The sequence below is a fragment of the Budorcas taxicolor genome, chromosome 20, assembly GCF_023091745.1.
Source record: "Budorcas taxicolor isolate Tak-1 chromosome 20, Takin1.1, whole genome shotgun sequence".
NCBI lineage: Eukaryota > Metazoa > Chordata > Mammalia > Artiodactyla > Bovidae > Budorcas > Budorcas taxicolor.
Window position 1 is genome coordinate 56,123,980 of NC_068929.1, and position 12,467 is coordinate 56,136,446.

Sequence of the window (12,467 nt, forward strand, 5' to 3'; positions counted from 1 at the left end):
AATAATAAACAATGGCAATAGAAATACTAGTCATGTAACTTTCAATGCAGTGATTTCTAAAAATGACAGACTTGCCTGACAGATAGAAATATGATGTTAACATATTTAATCTGCTAATTGTGTCATCTTGAACACATGCCTAACGGTTGTGATGAAGGATAAAACCAGGGTTTTTATGCTATGGCTTAGATTCAGCCATAAGGGATATTCCACCCAGAGCAGGAGGCATTGTATGCACTGTCTTATTTAAAAATCTTGCCATTTGGCACCTAAGCTCTCAGACAGAATTCCAACCCAATTGTAAGCAGGAAGGATGCCAACTTAACAGATGAGCAGAAAGTGCCAAGGCCAAGAGTCCAGGTTCACATATCAAATGTGCTTACTTAGGGCAGGATTCCCAGTTATAAGTCTTCAACCATGTTCAGAAAAACTGTGCCAGCTTGAAGAGGTTGCCCTGCTTTTAATCCCCACAGAACTAGAATTAACCTTGAATTTATTTTTAGAGATGCAGTTTAGTCACTAATCTCTATTGTCTTTTTAATCTGGAGGAAGAATAGGTAGCTTTGGATTTGTGTATTTAATTGCCCAATCCTTACTCTGTTGTTTATCTTGTTGGTCATTATGATTGCAATAATTTAAACGCCATTAATTCAAAACTTTGTGTTGACTGCACTCATATTGAACTATTGTTTATGAATGATATGGTAACATAACATATAGGACTGATTTTTTAAGAAGATGTTTACTGGTTTTCTTAATAATCTCACAATATTCAGTCAAAGCTGAAAGTTAATATGAATAATGTGTGAATAATTATGTACATTTGACCTTTACATGATAGTGAAAATTAATAATTCACTGGGTCATTTTACCCATGGATGACTGTTGATGAAAATGTATGATAAGAATAAATTTTGTTGAGAGACTTGGTATTATGGTCCTTAAAAAATTGCATTATATTTTAAAAATATGTAACTAGGAAATCTTTCAACAACACTGTTGGACAATTTCTGGTGTTTACTAAAATGAGCTAGTATGCATTTCTAGTTGAAGTTTATTGGGTGTATAATAAAAAGTGCTGAGACTGAATCTGATTCACAAAGGTAGTTAGTACACTTAGACACTGGTGTTCTTTTCATATAATTTAGCAATTGACAGAACAAGAAAATTTAAAATATATATATATATATATAAGTATTTAAAGGCCACACTTTACAAAGAAATTAAATACTAAAAGAACGATCTCTTTCAGATGTTTCCAGTGTAAAACAACATGAACTCTCAAAAGGCAAGATTGCTATAAAAGTAACGCTTCCAACTGCTTTATAATCCATGTGAAAGCCAAATGCTAATCTCTAAATTGTTTTACTAGAGTGCCTCAACATAAGATGCCATTGTTATGAAAACCTTTATGATTTTGTTAAATAATCAAAGCATGCCAGTTATAGGAGTATTAAACAATACAGACACTGACCCTGGTGATTCACTTCCCTGGTGGCTCAGACGGTAAAGCGTCTGCCTGCAATGTGGGAGACCTGGGTTCGATTCCTGGGTCGGGAAGATCCCCTGAAGAAGGAAATGGCAATCCACTCCAGCACTCTTGCCTGGAAAATCCCATGGACAGAGGAGCCTGATAGGCTATAGTTCATGGGGTTGCAAAGAGTCGAACACGACTGAGCGGCTTCACTTTCACTTTCAGTAATGCAGGAACCGTGGATTTGATCCTTGGGTCAGGAAGATCCCCTGGAGAAGGAATTGGCAACCCACTCCAGTAGTCTTATCTAGGAAATCCAATGGACAGAGGAGCATGGTGGGCTAAAGTCCATGGGGTTGCAAAGAGCCAGGCATGACTGGGCAACCAACAACAGACAGTATAGATATGCATTACAGGCTGACTAGCAGAACAGATATGGAGATAATTTCCTATCCTAAAAAGCAAATATATTTATTTGCAAAATATGTCCTTATTGATTTAAGATAGGACTGTCAACATAATTATTTTCTAACTAAACCATTAAAATTATTTTTAAAAGAAATAGGAAATTAAATACTCTCTCTCTCTTTAGTGGCTAAATCGTGTCTGACCCTTGTGACCCCATGGACTGCCTCTGTCCATGGAATTCTCTAGGCAAGAATATTGGGATGGGTTGCTATTTCCTTCTCCAGGGGATCTTCTTGTTCCAGGATTCAAACCCGGGTCTCCTGCATTACAAGCAGATTCTTTACCAACTGAGCTATGAGGGAAACCCAGAATTAAATGCACTTTCTCCAAAATAAATCTCAAATGCATATTGAAGGAAAATATGGAGAAGGTGACTCAAAACAACTAGTAGTATTACTTAAATTTTGCTCTTTGGACTGTGAAGAATGGAAAATGTCATTTGGCTACCATTTCCTTTTCTCTTGTGCTTCCATTAGAATGTTATGTATTTATGACCTTTCAATTAAAGATATATCGGCCATGGTTTGGGGTGATTTAGTCACTAAGTCATATCTAACTCTTGTGACCCCATGAACTGTAGCCTGCTAGTCTCCTCTGATCATGAGATTTCCCAGGCAAGAATACTGGAGCGTGTTGTCATTTCTTTCTCCAATATTGGCCATGAGTTGCACATAAATAATAAACTTGCTGCATATCCACACATATATAGGTAAAACTCCAGATGCATAAAAATTTAGCTGCAGATACATAAAAATAATTTTCCGTTATCTTAAAATACTGTTTAACAACCAAGAAAATGCCTTGTGAAGTAGAATTACTCTTCACATAGCTAAAGTAATTCTAATCAAAGTTAATGAGCAAGACACACTTTCCAGTCTTTTATGTCAGTGCAGACTAAGTGTTCTTACAAAATAATTAAATGTCAAGGCAAACAAGTGTAAGATTTGCATGGTCAAATCATACCTTTGAAGTGAGGTATTGTAACTGAAAGAGAAAATAACCTCTCATTCAGCCACAGACTATGCTGAATTCACATGTGAAACATTGCCTGCAGATGAGTGTAACATTTCAAAAAAGATACATCAGGTTTGGAAAAGCCAAGAGAACAAAAATGAAATGGTCAAGGACTGGTCGTTGTTTTCACAGAGGACACCATTGGAGTTGCTAGGTGTGGGTTTCTGATACAGATTTATGGCAGTTTATCAGCCTTAAATGGAGTGCCACATTAACACAACCACAAAATCTGTCACTTTCGTTAATCTACTGTGTTAGATGCTCAGTCGTGCCCAGCTCTTTGTGACCCCACTGAACGTAGCCTATCAGACTGCTCTATCCGTGGGATTTTCCAGGCAAGAATACTGGAGTGTATTGCCATTCCCTTCTTCAGGGGATTGTCCTGACCCAGAAATCAAACGTGGGTCTCCTGCATTGCAGGTGGATTCTTTACTGGCTGAGCCACTAGGGAAACCCTTCATTAGTTTAGATGGTCCAAATTTGCCATGTGGGACATTTACTTGGGGAAGAAGGAATGGAATCGGAGGTCTGGAAAAGCCTTTGATGATGATGGAGGTCTCACCCCTTAAATAACAGAAGAAAGAAAGAAAGTGAAGCATGGTTTTAAAGAAGTTCTAGTAGAGGTATCAGGAAGTCCTGGAGTGAATGCCAGTTCCCAGATACGGTCCCTATGTTAGTACACCTGTCATGTTCAGTCATTGCCTAGGAGCAGCTGTGAAAATTATCACATCCATGCAAACATATTCTGCCTCTTAACTGGCAGGCAACACCTGAGGCCACCGGTCATGTATGTAGGAGATTGATAGACAATAGATGTAGTGTCATGCCAGCCAAAATATTGAATACCTGCACCGCCCCCCATGTTTGTCCTTCCAATCTGGATGCCACTGCTCTCTTTCTAGACAGATGTGTGATCCTTTGTGCTCTCAGTTGTTCAGTTACACAACCCCATGGATGATAGCCTGCCAGACTCCTCTGGGCACCATGGGATTCTCCAGGCAAGAATACTGGAGCGGGTTGCCATTGTTTCCTCTGGGGGATTTTCTGGACCCAGGGATCCAACTTGTGTCTCTTATGTCTCCTGCATTGGCAGGCAGGTTTTTATTACCACTGAGAAGCCCCTTGGTTAATTCTTCATTGAAGGATAAATTAGAAAGCTCAGGAGTCAAGTGAGAGAGTAAATATATGATGATATATGATTAAAGTATACTCACAGTGTGAATTATGTAATGTACAAGTGTGGATAAATTTAACAGAGACATATTAAAGTATATCCCAAGTAAGGAGAATCCCCTCAATTTAAATCAGTTAATGTGAAATTTCCAAGAAATGCTTTTCTTGTAATTAGACAGCAAAGTGTCACTAACCACTTTTATGTTACCTTTAAATGCTTATTTTAATGTATTATTTATATTGTTTTGTTCTTTATCAAGGGTTTAATACTTTCTCAAAAATAATTCAAAGTAGACAGACTGCTTTAACTTCTGATGCCGATAATGTAGTTATACTTTCTTTTAAATAAGAATTTAACCTTATAGCTGATGGATGCAGGAAGATAAACACGTCTCCTTAAAAAAAAAAAAAAAGAATTTTCAGAAAAGCAAATTGAGCAAGGAACTTTAAAGAACTCTAAGAACTCAAGAATGCTAATCATGGTGGGCAGAGGACTCTATAAGCAGCCAGTGTATAGGGAAGACTGTCTACTTTTCGTTTCTATTTTTCGTTGCTGTGGGAGAAGAAATGAATGGATGCTGGAATTCTGGAGGTGCAGCTAATCCAGAGTGCCAAAAAAGACAAATTACAGCTTTCAAGAGCTGGGAAATAGTCACGGAAATGAATCACCCTTGCTAAGGTGATGATGGCTGATTGCAGTATGATAAGCCATTCCAGAAAGACTTTGTTGCCAAGAACCTGAAGGTTGAGGAAAAACATCAGAAGGAATTTCTGACTGACCACCTGAATTCCAGATGAGTCAGAAGAGAACGTTCTAATAAAAGGTGATGAGTACGATGAGGATAAATTAGGAAGCCAAATCAAATAGGATTTAAAATTACGTGGAATATCTATTGTTATTTCCTTATTGAAGTTGTTCTAGGGGATGACAGCCTCTTTTTATGAATTTTGAGTTTACGTGATTTATTAATGTATTTAATTAAAGCACAGAAATGATGACTAGCACACTATTAACAACCTAAAATATGATAAGGTTCAGTTCAGTTCAGTCCAGTCGCTCAGTCGTGTCTGACTCTTTGTGACCCCATGAATCACAGCACGTCAGGCCTCCGTGTCTATCACCAACTCCCGGAGTTCACTCAGACTCACGTCCATCGAGTCAGTGATGCCATCCAGCCATCTCATCCTCGGTCGTTCTCTTCTCCTCCTGCCCCCAATCCCTCCCAGCAACAGAATCTTTTTCAGTGAGTCAACTGTTCACATGAGGTGGCCAAAGTACTGGAGTTTCAGCTTCAGCATCGTTCCTTCCAAAGAAATCCCAGGGCTGATATCCTTCAGAATGGATTGGTTGGATCTCCTTGCAGTCCAAGGGACTCTCAAGAGTCTTCTCCAACACTACAGTTCAAAAGCATCATTAGATGTCTGTCTTCCTGAAAAGCAGTCTCTGAAATGCATCATTCTGCTGACAAGCACTTGTTTGCAACCTGGAATCTTGAATACACACACTTGGGCACTTTGAGGCGAGCTGCCAAAAGGCAATGGCACCCCACTCCAGTACTCTTGCCTGGAAAATCCCATGGACGGAGGAGCCTGGTAGGCTGCAGTCCATGGGGTAGCAAAGGGTCGGACAGGACTGAGCGACTTCACTTTCACTTTTCACTTTCCTGCATTGGAGAAGGAAATGGCAACCCACTCCAGTGTTCTTGCCTGGAGAATCCCAGGGACGGGGGAGCCTGGTGGGCTACCGTCTATGGGGTCACACAGAGTCAGACACGACTGAAGCGACTTAGCAGCAGCAGCAGCAACCAAAAGAAAATGAGGAAAATCAACCTTCAATTGCTGGATGGAGAAGAAATGCGGATACTGTTATAACTTACTCATGAGTGAGGAACAGAGGAAAGTATTCTAGTAGACACCACAAGAGCAGAATAAATCTCATGACTTGTATGTAACCTTCTTCCAATAATTAGAACCAAAAAATGATTCAACACAAAAAACTATCTTCTCATTACCCTTTATAATATATTTAGGATAAAAAGTGTGGCATCTTTGTTAAAAAGTTTCTTTCTTTTAGTATACATGACAGATGTTGTTTTGTTTTGTGTTATCCAATTTTATAAATTCCAGCTTATTATATAAGAAGATATGTAGCAATAAAGATGTCTGAACAATAAAAAAAATAAACAGCATCAATAGCATCAACAGAGGACATTAGGTTCTATACATAAAATGTTTATATTAAAATAATTATGTGTATTTAACCTCTTGTATGAATGATACAAGGGCTTCCCTGGTGGCTCAGAAGTTAAAGCATCTGCCTGGAATGCAGGAGACCCGGGTTCAATCCCTGGGTCAGGAAGATCCCCTGGAGAAGGAAATGGCAACCCACTCCAGTACTCTTGCCTGGAGAATCCCATGGAGGGAAGAGCCTGGTAGGCTTATAGTCCATGGGATCACAAAGAGTTGGACACAACTGAGTGACTTCACTTTCACATGAATGATAAATGTGGACGTTTCTTGAATATTTCTGGTAAGTGAATACAGTAGTATACTATGGAAAGGGCATGAGTATTGTAGTCCCATCCATGTGGAGTTAAATCTTCTATAAATGTTGTATTCCTTATCAGAATCTTGTCAAAATTCTCATTCTCTAAGTTTCTACTTGCCCATCTGTGCTATAGGGAAAATGATACTATTATTGTAAAAATTGGGGAAAATTTTCCATGTCTGTTTTTGAAGATATCAGCAGTCATGTGATAAGTATCCAAAAATTGCTTCTTCCACGTTGCTGAATAAGGATGTGGCTGCTTTATATGCTTAGTTGAGAGCCACCCTCTAATTCTCTTGTGGCTAAGATGACAAAGAATCGGCTTGCAATGCGGGAGACCCGGGTTTGATCCCTGGGTCAGAAAGATCCCCTGGAGAAAGCAGTGACAATACACTCTTGTATTCTACCTTGGAAATCCCATGGGTAGGGGAGCCTGGCAAGCTAGAGTCCATGGGGTCACAAAGAGTTGGACATGACTGAGTGACTACACTTTCACTTTTTAGTTTCCTTAAGCTGAAGTACTTTGTCTTTATGAAAAAGGTGAGAAACTGTCATTGCTTCCTCTCTCACTGACAGTTTAGCCCTTTAGGAAAGTTTGCCTCAGTGGAACATCTGGATTCCATAATTTCCAGAGCAGCATAGAAATTTTGAAAAATCATAGCAAATGATACCAAAAAATGTAATTCAAAAAGATACATGCTCCCCATTGTTTATCACAGAACTGTGTAGAGTGGCCAAGACATGGAAGCAACATAAATGTCCATCAACAGATAAATGGATAATGAAAATGTAGTATGTATGTGCATGTACACACACAGACATACACACACACACACACAAACACACAGGAATATTACTCAGCCTATCAAAAAGAATGAACTAAGATGATTTGCAGCACCATGAATGGACCTGGAGATTATTATACTAGGTCAAGTAAGTCAAACAAAGACGAATATCATATTGTTTACATGTGGAATCTTACAAAATCATACAAATTAATTTACATTCAAAACAGTGATAGACTCAAGACATAGAAAAAAAAATAAAAAGCTTCTGGTTACCAATGGGGAAAGAGAGGAGATGAATAAATTAGGAATTTGGGATTAACATATACATACTACTGTATGTGAACTATGTGTATGTGAACTATATGCAATATTTTGTAATAATACATAAGGGAAAGAATCTGAAAAAGAATAGGTATGCTGCTGCTGCTAAGTCGCTTCAGTCGTGTCCGACTCTGTGCGACCCCATAGGCGGCAGCCCACCAGGCTCCCCCATCCCTGGGATTCTCCAGGCAAGAGTACTGGAGTGGGTTGCCATTTTCTTCTCCAATGCAGGAAAGTGAAAAGTGAAAGTGAAGTCACTCAGTCGTGCCCCACTCTTAGTGACCCCATGGACTGCAGCCTACCAGGCTCCTCCATCCATGGGATTTTCCATAAATATAGATATACGTGTATAACTGAATCACTTTACTGTATACCAGAAAGTACTAAAACATTGTAAATCAACTATATTCCAAGTAAATGAAATGATAACAAAAACTATAGATTTTATCTCACTAATAGCTGTCCAGTAGACATATAACTTGATTACAGGACACAGTCAATGAATCTTACATTTTCACAATGGGCTTTCATATCATGACCATTATATGCTCACACTACTAAGTTTTATCTATCATTTGTAAAATTGAGTTTTCATATAGCAGCTGGTCAAAAATATGTGCGCTATTGCATAGCAATATCATCCAGTCAAGAGACCTCATACATTTTATAATATTGAAAATTAAAAATAAAATATATGAAGAAATAATTAGGTGTGCTGAAAAAACTAACAAACAAACAAACAAACATATTTTCTGCCTCATTCAGATGGTCTGTGCTTCCATCTCTACGAAAACTTCAAGCAGAAATTACCTTTCCAGAAAGCCAGATTTTGGATCTGTTATAATGTTAGACAGCCTAAAGAAAAGTTCAGAAAGTTTATAAGTGAAGGATCTGTCTTTCTAACATCACTTTCAGTCAGTCAGTTCAGTTGTTCAGTCATGTCTGTCTCAAAGAGCGACCCCATGGACTGCAGCACACTAGGCTTCTCTGTCCCCACTACTCCCGGAGCTTACTCAAACTCATGTCCCTCAAGTTGGTGATGCCATCCAGCCATCTCATGCTCTGTCATCTCCTTCTCCTCCTGCCTTCAATCTTTCCCAGCATCAGGGTCATTTCCAATGAGTCCATTTATCGCATCAGGTGTCCAAAGTATTGTAGCTTCAGCTACAGCATCAGTCCTTCCAATGAATATTCAAGACTGACTTCCTTTAGGACTGACTGGTTTTATCTCCTTGCTGTTCAAGGGACTCCCAAGAGTCTTCTCCAACACCACAGTTTGAAGGCATTAATTTTTTGGTGCTCAGCCTTCTTTATGGTTCAATTCTGACATCTGTACATAACTACTGGAAAAACTGTAGATTTCACTATATGGACCTTTGTCAGCAAAGTTGACATCTCTACTTTTTAATATGCTTTCTAGGTTGGTCATAGCTTTTCTTCCAAGGAGGAAGTGTCTTTTAATTTCACAGCTGCTGTCACCATCTGAAGTGATTTTGAAGCCCAAGAAAATAAAGACTGTCACTATTTCTATTGTTTCCCCAACTACTTGCCATGAAATTATGGGACCGGATATCATGATCTTTGTTTTTTGAATGTTGAGTTTTAAGCCAGCTTTTTCAATCTCCTCTTTCACTTTCATCAGAGGTGCTTCAGTTCCTCTTCACTTCCTGTCATAAGGGATACATTACTTTAACACTTAAATAAACAGCAAGTAGATATTTATGTTGCCAATACTAAAAATAAGATATTTGCTAGGAAAGCATTTTATGTGCTTTTAATAACTCTTTAAGCACATGTTCCTTGAACATCTCTTATGTGCTAGGACACATGCCTCAGTGATAAAATATCTACCTGCCCAGTGCAGGAGATGTGAATTCTATCCTTGGGTTGGGAAGATCCTCTGGAGAAGGAAATGACAATCTACTTCATTGGGTTCTTGCCTAAGAAATTCCATAGATCGAGAAGCCTGGCAGGCAACAGCCCATGGAATTGCACAGAGTTAGACACAACTTAGCGAGTAAACAGTAACAACAACTTATGTTGTTGTTACCTAGGCATAGTTCTAAACACTCAATACATAAGTTAACATAAAAAACAAGATCCCTGTCCTCACAGGGTTCATGTTCTAGTCAAAGGAGACAGAAACTTGACAACACAAAAACAACATGCATACATAATAATTTAAAGCATTTATATAGTAGGTTTTAAGGGGATAGATGTTAGGAAATAAAGAATTTGTGGAACACATAGACAACGGAATGTTACTCAGCCATAAAAATGAATAAAATTGATCAGTTGAAGTGAGGTGGATGAACCTAAAGCCTTAACTCTGTATGAGGGAAGTAAGTCAGAAAGACAAAAGCAAATATTGTATATTAACACATATATATGGAATCTAGAAACGTAGTACTGATGATCTTATTTGCAGGGCAGGAGTGGAGGCACAGACATAGAGAATAGATTTGTAGACATGAGGGGTGGGGGAAAAAGGGAGGACGGCTTGAGAAAGTCACATTGATAAATATATGGAAAGTGAAAGTTGAAGTAAAGTCGCTCAGTCGTGTCCAACTCTTTGCCACATTGCAGGCAGATTCTTTACCAGCTGAGCCACAAGGAAAGCCCAAGAATACTGGAGTGGGTGCCTATCCCTTCTCCAGCAGATCTTCTCAACCCAGGAATCAAACCGGGGTCTCCTGCATTACAGGCGATTCTTTACCAACTGAGCTGTCAGGGAAGCCCATACTTCCGTGTATAAAATAGCTAGCTAATGGGAAGCAGCTGTATAACACAGGGAGCTCAGCTTAGTGCTCTGTGATGACCTAAAGGATGGAATGGGGGTGTGGGAGGGTGGCTCGAGAGGGAAGGGTTATATGTATATACATGGCTGACTCACATTGTACAGCAATTATGTTCCAATTAAAAAAAAAAAAAGTCAGAAAATAAAGAGCTGGTCAAGAAAAGTTTGCCCTGGGAGTTGCATTTTAGATGGAACAGTCAGGGCACAACTCATTGAGAACTTGACATTTGATCAAAGATTCAATGGAAATGAGCCCGAAAACTCTTGTTATTTCTTTTCCAAAATAAAAAGATTTAGAAGTCCGTTGGAATAGTTGAAGTTTCCTTCCTGTTTCTTTATCCTCTTTCATTATAGAGGAGGTAAAAATTTGAAAAGAAAGAGCACCTCTAAGCCAAATAATATTCTGTATAGCTCAAGTTAAAAGGTTCTAAACTATTCATTCTTCCCTTTCTCCTTTTCCTTTCATCAAAATTCTGAGCTACTTCCTTCTATCTTATTCTGTCAGAATTTCCCATGAATCAAGAATAATCACAAAGATTCTTAAAGTGATCTTTACACAACTAAGCCCATGAAAATCATGAAATTTGGCAGTGCCAGCTCATCAAGCACAGAGAATACCCGTGATATGACATCTGCACAAGACATTTAATCCACAATTGAATTATATATTGGCAAGCTAGGGTTGATACTTTAAGAAAATAGAGATATTCAGATGGTGCAGGAGAATCCACCTGCCAATGCAGGAAATGCAAATTTGATCCCTGGGTTGGGAAGATCCCCTGGAGGAGGAAATGGCAACCCACTCTAATATTCTTGCCAGGGAAAATCCCATGGACAAGGGGCCTGGCCGGCTACGGTCCATGGGTTTGCAAAGAGACAGACATGACTTACTGACTAAAAGCAAGCAAACAAATGCAACAATGCCATACCTTCACAATGCCTTTTTGAACTGAAATTGTAGGTAATATTATGCTAGCCTTGATAATCAGAAAATAGACTATATATTTTACATAGGGAAATTGATGTTTTATAATTGTCTGGCAACAATATTGTTACAGATAAAAATCTCTGGGACTTTGCTTTCTCTGGATTAAATTAAATAAAACATATCACAAAATGTATATATAAAAAAATCACTGACTCTTATTTTGTTCTAGTGGTTTGTTTGTTTTTCATCGTGTATACCAACATGAGAAGTTGGCTGTTGGCTTTAATGTATAGCCAGTAAGAGGTACCATGATGGGATGAGTATTTCAACTAAAAAAGAAATTGTTTCCTAATGTATGAATCAACATTGGAGGATATCAGCAAGCAAAGAGACCCATTAATGAATCTTTGTCTTATCATTTGAAAAACATGTATCCAAATATAAAATATATAAGAGCTCCAGTTTTCTCTAGAGCGGGACTTCACTATTTCTTCTGCAGGGCTGGGTGAGCTGTACTGAAAGTATATGTTGGCCTTTCTTGAGAGGCTTCGGGTCACCTGTGACACTTTCTTTAAAACCGTGAAAACTGTGGTGCCTGGTGCTCTATGTGAAAATGTGAAAACATAATTTTACATACTGATTTCAAACTATTTATTATACTGTCTCTAACTCATTGCCTCTTAAGGGATCAGAAATGGAGTTGAAACTATGTCCCAGTGTTTGTTCTGTGTTAATAATTATCCAAATTATTCCTTGGAAAAGGAAATGGCAACCTACTCCATATTCTTGTTTGGGAAATCCCATAGACAGAGGAGCCTGGCAGGGTACAGTCCATGGGGTCACAAAGAGTCTGACACGACTTAGTGACTAAATAACAACAATGATTTCTTCCTAGCTTTGAGACAATGTATTCAGACATATCTTTTGAAAATTGGATTTCTGCGATAAAGTGTTAC